We start from the raw sequence: 15020 nt of genomic DNA, 5'->3' as shown, positions 1-15020 counted from the left end.
GCATCCTCAGAGGTAGTGAGGTCTGTTGGAAATAGGAAAATGGGTTTATATATCTATGGAATGACTGGGGTGGGGCAAAGACCTCTTCTCTGCTGGAGCTAGGTGTGAATGTTTCAGCTGACCACCTTCATTAGCATTTGAAGGCCTGGCTGAGCCTGGGAAAATGTTCTGTTGAGAGGTGCTAAGATGTGCCTGGTTGTTTCCTCTCTGTTGTTGTGCTGTTCTAATTATTATTATTATTATTATTATTATTATTATTAACTTTATTTATACCCTGCAAAATCTCCTGAAGGACTCGATGCGGCATACAAAGGCCAAGGCCACCAACAACAACATACAATACTCAATAAAACTCATAAAAAATAAAATAAATGTCATAAGCAAATAATAAACCTCAAGCAAACAATAAAACAGTAAAACGATGACACCGTGACGCAATTTAAAACCTAAAGGCCGGGCCAAATGTAATAGACAAAATTTAAAAGTGCTGAATTTTACAGGTAATATGTAGAGGTATTTGGAGGTAGGTGCAATGTGAAGATAATCCTGAATCTCTAACAAAGTGCATTTGGGACTTGATGCCGGGAGTTTCCTATTCTGGAAAGGCGCACTGGAACAGCCAGGTCTTCAGGCTCGCCTGAAGACTGCCAATGTTGGGGCTTGTCTGATGTCCTTGGGGAAAGAGTTCCAGAGTCGGGGGCCACCACAGAGAAGGCCCTGTCCCTCGTCCCCACCAAACGCGGATCGTGAGCAGGGCTTCTCCAGATGATCAAAGGGATCGTGCGGGTTCATAAACGGAGATGCGGTCACGCAGGTAGGCAGGTCCCAAACCATTTAGGGCTTTGTAGGTGAGCACCTGCATCTTGAATTGGACCCGGAAAATGAACGGCAGCCAATGGAGCTCCTTGAACAGGAGGGTTGACCTCTCTCTGTAAGGAGCACCAGTTAACATCCTGGCTGCCGCCCATTGGACTAGCTGCAATTTCCGAGCCGTTTTCAAGGGCAGCCCCATGTAAAGCGCATTACAGTAGTCCAATCTAGAGGTGACTAAGACATGGACCACCCTGGCCAGATCAACCTTTACGAGGTAAGGTTGCAGTTGGCGCACGAGTCTCAGTTGTGCAAAAGCCCTTCCGGACACCGCCGACGCCTGAGCCTCAAGCGTAAGTGACAAATCCAAGAGGACTCCCAAACTGTGGCTTCAGGGGGAGTGTAACCCCGTCCAGCACAGGTTGCCACCCTATACCCCGATCCAGTTTTTGATCGACCAGGAGGACCTCTGTCTTGTCGGGATTGATCTTCAGCTTGTTCCTCCTCAGGGAAGCCATTGAAATCCACAAGCATGTGGACAATTTCAACAGAAAGGAGGAAACCATGAAAATGAACAAAATCTGGCTACCTGGATTAAAAAACTCTAAAATTACAACAGCAAAACAGCAGAGAGGAAACAATCAGGGACATCAAATCACCTATCAACAAAAGATTGCCCCAGGCACTTCCAGGCTATCAAATGCTAATCAAGGTGGTCAGTTGAAACATTCACACCTAGCTCCAGCAGACAAGAGTCCTTTGTCCCACCCTGGTCTTTCGACAGATATATAAACCTATTTTCCAAGTTCCAACAAACCTCACTACCTCTGAGGATGCTTGCCATAGATGCAGGCGAAACGTCAGGAGAGAATGCCTCATATAGCCTGAAAAAACCTTCAACAACCCAGTGATTCCGGCCATGAAAGCCTTCGACAATACTGTGTGTTGTGTTTACATTGTCTGTTTTGATAAGGCCAATTGGCTGATCAATAAAAATCATTTCAAAAGCAAGATATGCCTTCTTTCAGTAATGTTACCCCTCTATTCTGCTTTGGTTAGACCACACCTGGAATATTGTGTCCAATTCTGGGCACCACAATTCAAGAGAGATATTGACAAGCTGGAATGTGTCCAGAGGAGGGCGACCAAAATGATCAAGGGTCTGGAGAACAAGCCCTATGAGGAGCGGCTTAAGGAGCTGGGCATGTTTAGCCTGAAGAAGAGAAGGCTGAGAGGAGATATGATAGCCAAGTATAAATATGTGAGAGGAAGCCACAGGGAGGAGGGAGAAAGCTTGTTTTCTGCTTCCTTGGAGACTAGGACGCGGAACAATGGCTTCAAACTACAAGAGAGGAGATTCCATCTGAACACGAGGAAGAACTTCCTGACTATGAGAGCTGTACAGCAGTGGAACTCTCTGCCCCGGAGTGTGGTGGAGGCTCCTTCTTTGGAGGCTTTTAAACAGAGGCTGGATGGCCATCTGTCAGGGGTGATTTGAATGCAATGTTCCTGCTTCTTGGCAGGGGGTTGGACTGGATGGCCCATGAGGTCTCTTCCAACTCTTTGATTCTATGATTCCGTCTGAACATGAGGAAGAACTTCCTGACTGTGAGAGCTGTTCAGCAGTGGAACTCTCTGCCCTGGAGTGTGGTGGAGGCTCCTTCTTTGGAGGCTTTTAAACAGAGGCTGGATGGCCATCTGTCAGGGGTGATTTGAATGCAATATTCCTGCTTCTTGGCAGAATGGGGTTGGACTGGATGGCCCATGAGGTCTCTTCCAACTCTTTGATTCTATGATTCAGTTCTCCACCGAAAGTGCTTCTGTACAGGATAGAAGTCAGCGAGCATGAAGGGATCGCATTCCCGTTTCTTAGCTCTTGCCTCCAGTTGCACATGCAAACCTCTCTCTCTTCCCTGGGAGGGTTGGATCACTTTTCTAGTTCCAGATCCTAAGGCTGAATCCTATTTTCTGTCTAGTGCATTCAACCTCCGGGCACATTTCCTGCCCAGAACACATCCAGAAGGTCTCCTGTCGGTCAACCCCATTGCAGTCGGCTGGTTTCTTCGGTTCTCTCTCCTGGCTCCATGCCGAAGGGGGAAAGCAGCTGCTTTGGAGGCCAAGCACAGGCACCGACAAAAACAGCTTCCCTCATTTCTCTCTCTCTCTCTCTCTCTCTCTCTCTCTCTCTCTCAGACAGCTTCTGAAGAAGGATCCCCCAAACCCTGCCTGCCATTTGCTAAAATAAGAGAGAAAGAGAGACTGTTGATCTTCTCTCTCCCCACAGCAAGGTGCTCTCGTTCTGACCTCAAAACAACCAAACAGCAAAAACTAGGCCAAGATCCTCGGCTGTGCCTCCTTAATATAAATCTCCATCCTCGCCACTCTTCCGCTTCTGCTCAATCCCACTCTGCGCACTTGACTACACCTATAACACTGTAGAAGAGTGTTTCTCAACCTGGGGGTCGGGACCCCTGAAGGGGTTATGAGGGGGTGTCAGAGGGGTCGCCAAAGACCATCAGAAAACACAATATTTTCTGTTGGGCATCAGGATTCTGTGTGGGAAGTTTGGCCCAATTCTATCATTTGTGGAATTCAGAATGCTCTTTGATTGTAGGGGAACTATAAATCCCAGCAACGACAACTCCCAAATGTCAAGGTTTGTTTTCCCCAAACTCCACCAGTACTCACATATGGGCATATTGAGTATTTGTGCCAAGTTTGGTTCAGATCCATCATTGTTTGAGTCCACAGTACTCTCTGGATGTGGGTGAACTACAACTCCAAAACCCATGTCCATGCTCATCAAATCCTTCCAGTATTTTCTATTGGTCATGGGAATTCTGAGTGCCAAGTTTTGTTCAATTCCATCATTGGTGGAATTCAAAGTGCTCCTTGATTGTAGGTGAACTATAAATCCCAGCAACGACAACTCCCACATGACAAGGTGTGTTTTCCCCAAACTCCACCAGTGCTCACATTTGGGCATATTGAGTATTTGTGCCAAGTTTGGTTCAGATCCATCATTGTTTGAGTCCACAGTACTCTCTGGATGTGGGTGAACTACAACTCCAAAACCCATGTCCATGCTCATCAAATCCTTCCAGTATTTTCTGTTGGTCATGGTAATTCTGAGTGCCAAGTTTGGTTCAATTCCATCATTGGTGGAATTTACAGTGCTCCTTGATTGTAGGTGAACTATAAATCCCAGCAACTACAACTCCCAACTGTCAATGTCTATTTTCCCCCAAATGCCACCAGTGTTCACATTTGGGAATACTGAGTATTCTTGCCAAGTTTGGTCCAGATCCATCATTGTTTGAGTCCACAGTGCTCTTTGGATGTAGGTGAACTACAACTCCAAAACTCAAGGTCAATTCCCACCAAAACCTTCCAGCGTATTGTCGAAGGCTTTCATGGCTGGAATCACTGGGTTGTTGTACGTTTTTTCAGGCTGTATGGCCATGGTCTAGAGGCATTCTCTCCTGACGTTTCGCCTGCATCTATGGCAAGCATCCTTAGAGGTAGTGAGGTCTGTTGGAACTAGGAAAAGGGGTTTATCTATCTGTGGAATGACCAGGTTGAGACAAAGGACTCTTGTCTGCTGGAGCTAGATGTGAATGTTTCAATCGCTAATCAAGGTGGTCAGTTGAAACATTCACACCTAGCTCCAGCAGACAAGAGTCCTTTGTCTCAACCTGGTCATTCCACAGATACATAAACCCTTTTTCCTAGTTCCAACAGACCTCACTACCTCTGAGGATGCTTGCCATAGATGCAGGTGAAACGTCAGGAGAGAATGCCTCTAGACCATGGCCATACAGCCCGAAAAAATGTACAACAACCCAAAACCTTCCAGTATTTTCTGTTGATCATGGGTGTTGTGTGTGCCAAGTTTGGTTCAACTGCATCATTGGTAGAGTTCAGAATGCTCTTTGATTATAGGTGAACTATAAATCCCAACAACTACAACTCCCAAATGACATAATCAATCCCCTGTCCAATCCCAGTAGTATTCAAATTTGGGCGTTTGGGGTATTTGTGCCAAATTTGGTTCAGTGAATGAAAATACATTCTGCATATCGGATATTTACATTACAGTTTACTATTTTTGTTACTTAACCATAGTCCAAGATATTTTACTTTAGGGACTACCTTACAATTAGTTATATTTAGATAGGTTCTTAGTTAGAAATAGCGATTTCTCCTTGTTAATTTTAAAGCCTGACACAACACTAAATTCATTAATAATTTCCAATACGGCAATAAAGGTTCCCTTAAAAAAACAGACCAAATCATCTGTATACGCCTTCCCTTTAAATTCATACCCTTTTACTTTAATTCCTTTAATTTCATTAACTTCTCTACTTCTATTATTCAAAATTTCCAAATGAACAGTAAGGGCGACAAGGGACAGCCTTGTCTTGTCCCTTTTTGAATTTCTATATAATTTGACATTTGATCATTTATTTGGCTCTTTACCTTGAATAAATAGCTCCTATTGCCTTTCTGAAATATTGACCTACTCCAAAGTGGTCCAATACTTTAAACATATAGAATCATAGAATCAAAGAGTTGGAAGAGACCTCATGGGCCATCCAGTCCAACCCCATTCTGCCAAGAAGCAGGAATATTGCATTCAAATCACCCCTGACAGATGGCCATTCAGCTTCTGTTTAAAAGCTTCCAAAGAAGGAGCCTCCACCACACTTCGGGCCATAGAGTTCCACTACTAAACGGCTCTCACAGTCAGGAAGTTCTTCCTCATGTTCAGATGGCATCTCCTCTCTTGTAGTTTGAAGCTATTCTTCCATATCCTAGTCTCCAGGGAAGCAGAAAACAAGCTTGCTCCCTCCTCCCTGTGACTTCCTCTCACGTATTTATACATGGCTATCACATCTCCTCTCAGACTTCTCTTCTTCAGGCTAAACATGCCCAGCTCCTTAAGCCGCTCCTCATAGGGCTTGTTCTCCAGACCCTTGATAATTTTAGTCGCCCTCCTCTGGACACATTCCAGGTTGTCAACATCTCTCTTCGATTGTGGTGCCCAGAATTGGACACAATATTCCAGGTGTGGTCTAACCAAGGTAGAACAGAGCATGGGAAGCATGACTTCCCTAGATCTACAAGACATCTACTTAGAATCATAGAATCAAAGAGTTGGAAGAGACCTCATGGGCCATCCAGTCCAACCCCCTGCCAAGAAGCAGGAATATTGCATTCAAATCACACCTGACAGATGGCCATCCAGCCTCTGTTTAAAAGCTTCCAAAGAAGGAGCCTCCACCACACTCCGGGGCAGAGAGTTCCACTGCTGAACGGCTCTCACAGTCAGGAAGTTCTTCCTCATGTTCAGATGGAATCTCCTTTCTTGCAGTTTGAAGCCATTGTTCCGTGTCCTAGTCTCCAGGGAAGCAGAAAACAAGCTTGCTCCCTCCTCCCTGTGACTTCCTCTCACGTATTTATACATGGCTATCACATCTCCTCTCAGACTTCTCTTCTTCAGGCAAAACATGCCCAGCTCCTTAAGCCGCTCTTCATAGGGCTTGTTCTCCAGACCCTTGATAATTTTAGTCGCCCTCCTCTGGACACATTCCAGCTTGTCAACATCTCTCTTCGATTGTGGTGCCCAGAATTGGACAGAATATTCCAGGTGTGGTCTAACCAAGGTAGAACAGAGCATGGGGAGCATGACTTCCCTAGATCTAGCTGCTATGCTCCTCTTGATGCAGGCCAAAATCCCATTGGCTTGTTTGCCACCACATCACATTGTTGGCTCATGTTTAGTCCCACCGCACATTGTCAAATGCTTTCTCAGCATCTAAAAACAATAACGCGATCTCTCTACCTGGATCTTGTTCAGCGTATTTTAGTATGTCTATCACTGTTCTCACATTTTGGCTTATATGCCTACCTAGAATCATAGAATCATAGAATCAAAGAGTTGGAAGAGACCTCTTGGGCCATCCAGTCCAACCCCCTGCCAAGAAGCAGGAATATTGCATTCAAATCACCCCTGCCAAATGGCCATCCAGCCTCTGCTTAAAAGCTTCCAAAGAAGGAGCCTCCACCACACTCCGGGGCAGAGAGTTCCACTGCTGAACGGCTCTCACAGCCAGGAAGTTCTTATTTATTTATTTATTTATTTGCTGCATTTGTTGACTGCCGTTCTCAGCCCTAGGGCGACTCACGGTGGTGTACAACATATAAAAACAATTTACAATAAAGCAATATCACTAATACACAATACTATAATTACACTAAATGATCCGCTCCGTCTTATCGTAGAATCATAACCAATCTCGTAAACCATATTCCGTTCCAGTTGTCGTTACCAGTTAATGTAGCACTCAGTTAAATGCCTTCTCAAATAGCCATGTCTTTAGGCTCTTACGGAAAGACATAAGGGAGGGCGCTTGTCTGATGTCAACAGGGAGGGTGTTCCACAGCCGGGGGGCCACCACCGAGAAGGCCCTCTCTCTCGTCCCTGCCAGACGTGCCTGTGAAGCAGGCGGGATCGAGAGAAGGGCCTCCCCAGACGATCTCAAGGCCCTCGTGGGCTCATAGGCCGAGATGCGGTCCGCAAGGTATTTTGGGCCGGAACCGTTTAGGGCTTTGTAGGATAACACCAGCACCTTAAATTGGGCCCGGTAGCAAATCGGCAGCCAGTGGAGCTGGAACAGCAAGGGCGTTGTATGCTCCCTGCGTCCCGCTCCTGTTAGTAACATGGCTGCCGCGCGCTGGACTAGCTGAAGCTTCCGGGCCGTCTTCAAGGGCAGCCCCACGTAGAGAGCGTTGCAGTAGTCAAGGCGGGATGTGACCAGAGCGTGTACCACCGTGGCCAAGTCTTCCTAATGTTCAGATGGAATCTCCTCTCTGGGAGATTCCTGGGAGGAAGCCAGTTCAAAACAGTAACAAAATGATTGTTATGAAGCAGCAACGAAAATAATGTTATGGTTGGGGATCACGACAACATGAGGAAGTGTATTAAGGGGTTGAGAAACACTGATCTATAGGTAAAGATATGGAGGTAAACACATGCACATAAGTATGAGTTTAAAACCAGCTTCTGATCGTTGATGCTTTAAATGGGGCAAAGCACCAGCCTTTCAAAGGCAAACACCATTCAAAGGCAGGCAGACAGATATTTGGAAGGCAACTAGCGGGTGGAAGGGGGCATTAGTGGAACTGACACTCTTCTTTCTTCCTTTCTTTCATTCTTTCCTTCCGTGTTCTTTCCTGTTGCGTGCGGGAGAGAGGTGAGTTACATGAGGCGCTCACGGTTTTTAAGCCCCATCCGTCTATAAATAAGCTGTCTTAGCAGAATCCTGAAAGCGACTCATGGTGGAGTAAAAATACAAGCCAATCCAAGCAGGCAATGATGGACAGGGGCAGGCAAAGGTGGGGAGGGAGGGGGGCAACTTTTCAGCAGCCCTCTGCCACTCTGCCTTGAACAGCATCAAAGCTCTGCGTACATATTAGACGTGAATGCCAAAGCATTCCGTCTTTTTGTCTATTGTAAACAAATCCCTGGACCATTTTGCTCACCTTAATGTATTTCCCAAAAGTTTCAATCAACTTTCTTTTTCAGAAGCTGGAAAAGTTCTCCGAATTCCTAACCCAGGGATTTGGTGAGAGGTCATGACAATGTCATTTTCCAAGCTCATTTGCTGCAAGCACGATCTTCCGGTTGCATTTGTTCACTTTAGGAGAAGAATTGCAGTTGCAGATCACTTTGCTGGCTTTTGTATTTGATCACATATCAGACACTTCCCAAGTGTCTAGGACTGTGTGATGACGAGAGCAGTACGTGTGAAAAAGATCTTGGAGTCCTCGTGGACAACAAGTTAAACATGAGCCAACAATGTGATGTGGCGGCAAAAAAAGCCAATGGGATTTTGGCCTGCATCAAGAGGAGCATAGTGTCTAGATCTAGGGAAGTCATGCTACCCCTCTATTCTGCCTTGGTTAGACCACACCTGGAATATTGTGTCCAATTCTGGGCACCACAATTCAAGAGAGATATTGACAAGCTGGAATGTGTCCAGAGGAGAGCGACTAAAATGATAAAAGGTCTGGAGAACAAGCCCTATGAGGAGCGGCTTAGGGAACTGGGCATGTTTAGCCTGAAGAAGAGAAGGCAGAGAGGGGATATGATAGCCATGTATAAATATGTGAGAGGAAGCCACAGGGAGGAGGGAGCAAGCTGGTTTTCTGCTTCCCTAGAGACTAGGACACGGAACAATGGCTTCAAACTACAAGAGAGGAGATTCCATCTGAACATGAGGAAGAACTTCCTGACTGTGAGAGCCGTTCAGCAGTGGAATTCTCTGCCCCGGAGTGTGGTGGAGGCTCCTTCTTTGGAAGCTTTTAAACAGAGGCTGGATGGCCATCTGTCAGGGGTGATTTGAATGCAATATTCCTGCTTCTTGGCAGGGGATTGGACTGGATGGCCCATGAGGTCTCTTCCAATTCTATGATTCTATGATTCTAAGAATCACTGGGTTGCTGTGAGTTTTCCGGGCTGTATGGGCATGTTCCAGAAGCATTCTCTCCTGACGTTTCACCTGCATCTATGGCAGGCATCCTCAGAAGTTGGAGGTCTGTTGGAAACAGATATGTAACCCTGTTTTCTTAGTTTCCAACAGATCCTCAACCTTTGGAAGCTTTTAAACAGAGGCTGGATGGCCATCTGTCAGGGATGCTTTGAATGCAATATTCCTGCTTCTTGGCAGGGGGTTGGACTGGATGGCCCATGAGGTCTCTTCCAACTTTATGATTCTAAGAATCACTGGGTTGCTGTGAGTTTTCTGGGCTGTATGGGCATGTTCCAGAAGCATTCTCTCCTGATGTTTCACCTGCATCTATGGCAGGCATCCTCAGAAGTCGTGAAGTCTGTTGGAATCAGATATGTAACCCCATTTTTCTAGTTTCCAACAGATCCTCAACCTCTGAGGATGCCTGCCATAGATGCAAATGAAACGTCAGGAGAGAATGCTTCTGGAATATGTCCAGACAGCCTGGAAAACACACAACACCCCAAATCCTTTCCCTCTTTTCCCAGTTTGCAACTTTTTCACCCAAATCAGAAGCAAAACAAAGTCACATCACAATGCCACCATCATCCTGCAATTGCTGGCTAAATTTAGCATATCACACCATCTATCTAACTGCTCTTTTCCCATTTGCAAAACAAAGGAGACTCAGAGGAAACCAGCTGAGCTTAACTATCTGTCTCTGGATACAGATGGCCAGCCCCAAAGGAAGAATGTGATCAGGGGCAGAAAGGAAATGGGACATTCGCAAGGAAGACACAATAAAAGGAGCCAGCCTGGGGAAACCTGAAAGGTGAGTTATATGCAAATACTCTCATTCATAGGGAAATTGAGTTGAGATTAATGTTTCAGACTTTCACAAGCCAAGGGTGCATCTACACTGTGGAATCAATGCAGTTTGACACCCCTTGGTTCAATGCAATGGAATCCTGGGAGTTTTGAGTTTGGTGAGGCATTGCTACTCCATGGCAAGGAGAGCTAAAGACCTTGTGAAACTATAACTCATAATCCCATAGCCATGTTTTCAAAGTGCATTAATTCAACAGTGTAGATGCACCCTAAAAGTCTGCCCTTTAAGGCAGTGTTTCTCAACCTTCCTAATGCTGTGACCCCTTAATACAGTTCCTCATGTTATGGTGATCCCCAACCATAACATTCTACTTACAGTTGTGGCTACTTCACAACTGTAATTTTGCTAATGTTATGAATCGTAATGTAAATATCTGATATAGAATCATAGAGTTGGAAGTGACCTCATGGGCCATCCAGTCCAACCCCATTCTGCCAAGAAGCAGGAATATTGCATTCAAAGCACCCCTGACAGATGGCCATCCAGCCTCTTTTAAAAGCTTCCAAAGAAGGAGCCTCCACCACACTTCGGGGCAGAGAGTTCCACTGCTGAACGGCTCTCACAGTCAGGAAGTTCTTTCTAATGTTCAGATGGAATCTGAATATGCAGGATCTATTTCCATTCACTGGACCAAGTTTGGCTCAAATGCCTGATACAGCCAAATTTGAATACTGGTGGGGTTTTGGGGGGGAGGGTTGATTTTGCCATTTGGGAGTTGTAGTTGATGGGAGTTGTAGTTAACCTACTCAAAGAATATTCTGAATGCCACCAATGATGGAATTGAACCAAACTTGGCACACAGAACACCAATGACCAACAAAAATGATGGACATTGACCTTGAGTTTAGGAGTTGTAGTTCACCTACCCCCAGAGAGTACTGTGGGCTCAAACAATGATGGATCTGGGCCAAACTTGGCACAACTACTCAATATGCCCAAATGTGAACACTGGTGGAGTTTGGAGAAAATAGACCTTGACATATGGGCGTTGTAGTTGTTAAGATTTATAGCTCAACTAAAATCAAATAGCATTCTGAATCCCACCAACAAGAAAATGAGCACACAGACCCCCCTCTTATGACCAACAAAATACTGGAAGGGTTTTGGTGGACACTGACCTTGAGTTTTGGAGTTGTAGTTCTCCTACCTCCAGAGAGCACTGTGGACTCTAACAATGATGGATCTGGGTCAAACTTCGCACAAATACTCAATATGCCCAAATGTGAACACTGGTAGTTCACATTTTCTCCAAATGTGAACTTGGAGAAAATAGACCTTGACATTTGGGAGTTGTAGTTGCTAGGATTTGTAGTTCACCTAAAATCAAATAGCATTCTGAACCCCACCAATGAGAAAATGGGCATACAGATCCCCCCATGACCAACAGAAAATACTCTGCTTTCTGATGGTCTCTGACGACCTCTCTGACACCTCCTCATGACCCTCCCGGAGTTCCCAACCCCTAGGTTGGGAACCCAACCCCAACCCCTCGTGGACAGCAAGTTAAACATGAGCCAACAATGTGATGTGTCGGCAAAAAAAGCCAATATGATTTTGGCCTGCATCAAAAGGAGCATAGTGTCTAGATCTAGGCAAGTCATGCTACCCTTTCTCTATTCCGCCTTGGTTAGACCACACCTGGAATATTGTGTCCAGTTCTGGGCACCACAATTCAAGAGAGATATTGACAAGCTGGAATGTGTCCAGAGGAGGGCGACTAAAATGATCAAGGGTCTGGAGAACAAGCCCTATGAGGAGCGGCTTAAGGAGCTGGGCATGTTTAGCCTGAAGAAAAGATGGCTGAGAGGAGATATGATAGCCATGTATAAATATGTGAGAGGAAGCCACAGGGAGGAGGGAGCAAGCTTGTTTACTGCTTCCTTGGAGACTAGGACGTCGAACAATGGCTTCAAACTACAAGAAAGGAGATTCCATCTGAACATGAGAAAGAACTTCCTGACTGTGAGAGCCGTTCAGCAGTGGAACTCTCTGCCCCGGAGTGTGGTGGAGGCTCCTTCTTTGGAGGCTTTTAAACAAAGGCTGAATGGCCATCTGTCAGGGGTGCTTTAAATGCAATATTCCTGCTTCTTGGCAGAATGGGGTTGGACTGGATGGCCCATGAGGTCTCTTCCAACTCTAGGATTCTATGATTCTAGGTTGAGAATCACTGTTTTAAGGAAAGATCCTAAGGATCCTCTCAATGCTCTACCGCTGGCGCCAATGAATGCAGTCTCACAGTACATTAACTATGATGGTTTCAATGTTACAGGATCCTATGAGTTGTAACTTAACAAGGTCTTTAGACTTCTCTGCCCACAAAAGGCTGGGGCCTCACCAACCTACAACTCCCAGGATCCCATTGCATCAAGCCATGAATCATAGAATCATAGAATCCTAGAGTTGGAAGAGACCTCATGGGCCATCCAGTCCAACCCCATTCTGCCAAGAAGCAGGAATATAATAATAATACTAATAATAATAATAACAACAACACTTTATTTGTACCCCGCTACCATCTCCCCGGAGCCCCCGGTGGCGCAGTGGGTTAAAGCACTGGTCGCAGGTTCGATTCCGGGGAGCGGCATGAGCTTCCGCTGTCAGCCCTAGCTTCTGCCAACCTAGCAGTTCGAAAACATGCAAATGTCAGTAGATCAATAGGTACCGCTCCGGCGGGAAGGTAATGGTGCTCCATGCAGTCATGCCGGCCACATGACCTTGGAGGTGTCTACGGACAACGCTGGCTCTTGGGCTTAGAAATGGAGATGAGCACCACACCCCAGAGTCAGACATGACTGGACTTAATATCAGGGGACTACCTTTACCTTTTTACCATCTCCTCAAGGGACTCGGTGCGGCTTACATGAGGCCGAGCCCAAATACAACAATACAAGCAATAATAACAGCAATACAAGCAATAATAACAACAATACAAGCAATTAAAATAAAAAAACATAGACAATAAAATATGCAACAATTAACAATAAGACAACACACAATTAAAAACAGTGGGAAGGCCAAATGTAAAGTTAAAATTGGAAATGATGCCGGGATATGAATATTGCATTCAAAGCACCCCTGACAGATGGCCATCCAGCCTCTGTTTAAAACCCTTCAAAGAAGGAGCCTCCACCACACACCGAGGCAGAGAGTTCCACTGCTGAACAGCTCTCACAGTCAGGGAGTTCTTCCTAATGTTCAAATGGAATCTCCTTTGTTTGAGTTAGGTGCCACCTCTATGCAGATGACACACAACTCTATTACTCATTTCCACCCAATTCCAAGGAGGACTTTTGGGTGCTGGACGAGTGCCTGGCCATTGTGTCTATCTGGATGAGGAGGAACAAGCTGAAGATCAATCCCAACAAGACAGAGGTCCTCCTGGTCGATCGTAAACCGGATCGGGGTATAGGGTGGCAACCTGTGCTGGATGGGGTTACACTCCCCCTGAAGCCACAGGTCCGCAGTTTGGGAGTCCTCCTGGATTCATCGCTTACGCTTGAGGCTCAGGCGTCGGCAGTGTCTGGGAGGACTTTCGCACAATTGAGACTTGTGCGCCAACTGCGACCGTACCTCGCGAAGGCTGATCTGGCCGGGGCGGTCCATGCCTTGGTCACCTCTAGGTTGGATTACTGTAATGCGCTCTATGTGGGGCTGCCCTTGAAAACGGCTCGGAAATTCCAACTTGTCCAATGAGCAGCGGCCAGGATGTTAACTGGTGCTCCTTACAGAGAGAGGTCAACCCTCCTGTTCAAGGAGCTCCACTGGCTGCCGTTTATCTTCTGAGCCCAATTCAAGGTGCAAGTGCTTACCTACAAAGCCCTGAACGGTTTGGGACCATCCTACCTGCGTGACCGCATCTCCGTCTATGAACCCACACGTTCACTACGCTCATCTGGAGAGGCTCTGCTCGTGATCCCACCTGCGCCGCAAGCGCGAGACAGGGCCTTTTCCGTGGTGGCCCCCCGCCTCTGGAACACCCTCCCCAAAGATCTTAGACAGGCCCCTACATTGGCAGTCTTCAGAAAGAACTTGAAGACCTGGCTGTTCCGATGTGCCTTACCCTTTACTGTGGCCCGGCCCAGTTTTATCGTGTTTTGATGTATTGTTTATTGCTTGTTGTTTTGTTGTTTTAATGCTGCTTTAATTGTTTTAATTTGCTTTAGGTGTATTGTTATGTTGTGTATTGAGGCCTTGGCCTTTGTAAGCCGCATCGAGTCCTTCAGGAGATGCTAGCGGGGTACAAATAAAGTTTAATAATAATAATAATAATAAGTTTGAAGCCATTGTTCCGTGTCCATGGTTCAAATGGAAGTCGAAGAAGAAAGGTAATGTTAGGTTCTTGTGGGTTTTTTCGGGCTATAGAGCCATGTTCTAGAGGCATTTCTCCTGACGTTTCGCCTGCATCTATGGCAAGCATCCTCAGAGGTTGAGAAGGTCTGTTGGAAGTAGAAAAAATGGGCTTATATATCTGTGGAATGGCAGGGGTGGGGCAAGGAGCTCTTCCCTGCTGCAGTTAGGTGTGAATGTTTAGCTGATCACCTTCATTAGCATTTGAAGGCCTGCCTGAGCCTGGGAAAATCTGTTGCTGGGAGGTGTTAATCTGTGCCTGGTTTTTTCCTCTCTGTTGTTTAGCTGTTATAATTTTAGAGTTTTTTAATACTGGTAGCCAGATTTTGTTCATTTTCATGGTCTCTTCCTTTCTGTTGAAATTGTCCACATGCTTGTGTATTTCAATGGCTTCTCTGTGTAGCCTGACATGGTGGTTGTTGGTGTGGTCCAGCATTTCTGTGTTCTCAAATAATATGCTG

Source organism: Anolis sagrei, chromosome 10 (assembly GCF_037176765.1).
Source record: "Anolis sagrei isolate rAnoSag1 chromosome 10, rAnoSag1.mat, whole genome shotgun sequence".
Lineage (NCBI taxonomy): Eukaryota > Metazoa > Chordata > Lepidosauria > Squamata > Dactyloidae > Anolis > Anolis sagrei.
The sequence above is the reverse complement of the archived record's forward strand: the minus strand, read 5'-3'. Positions refer to the sequence as shown.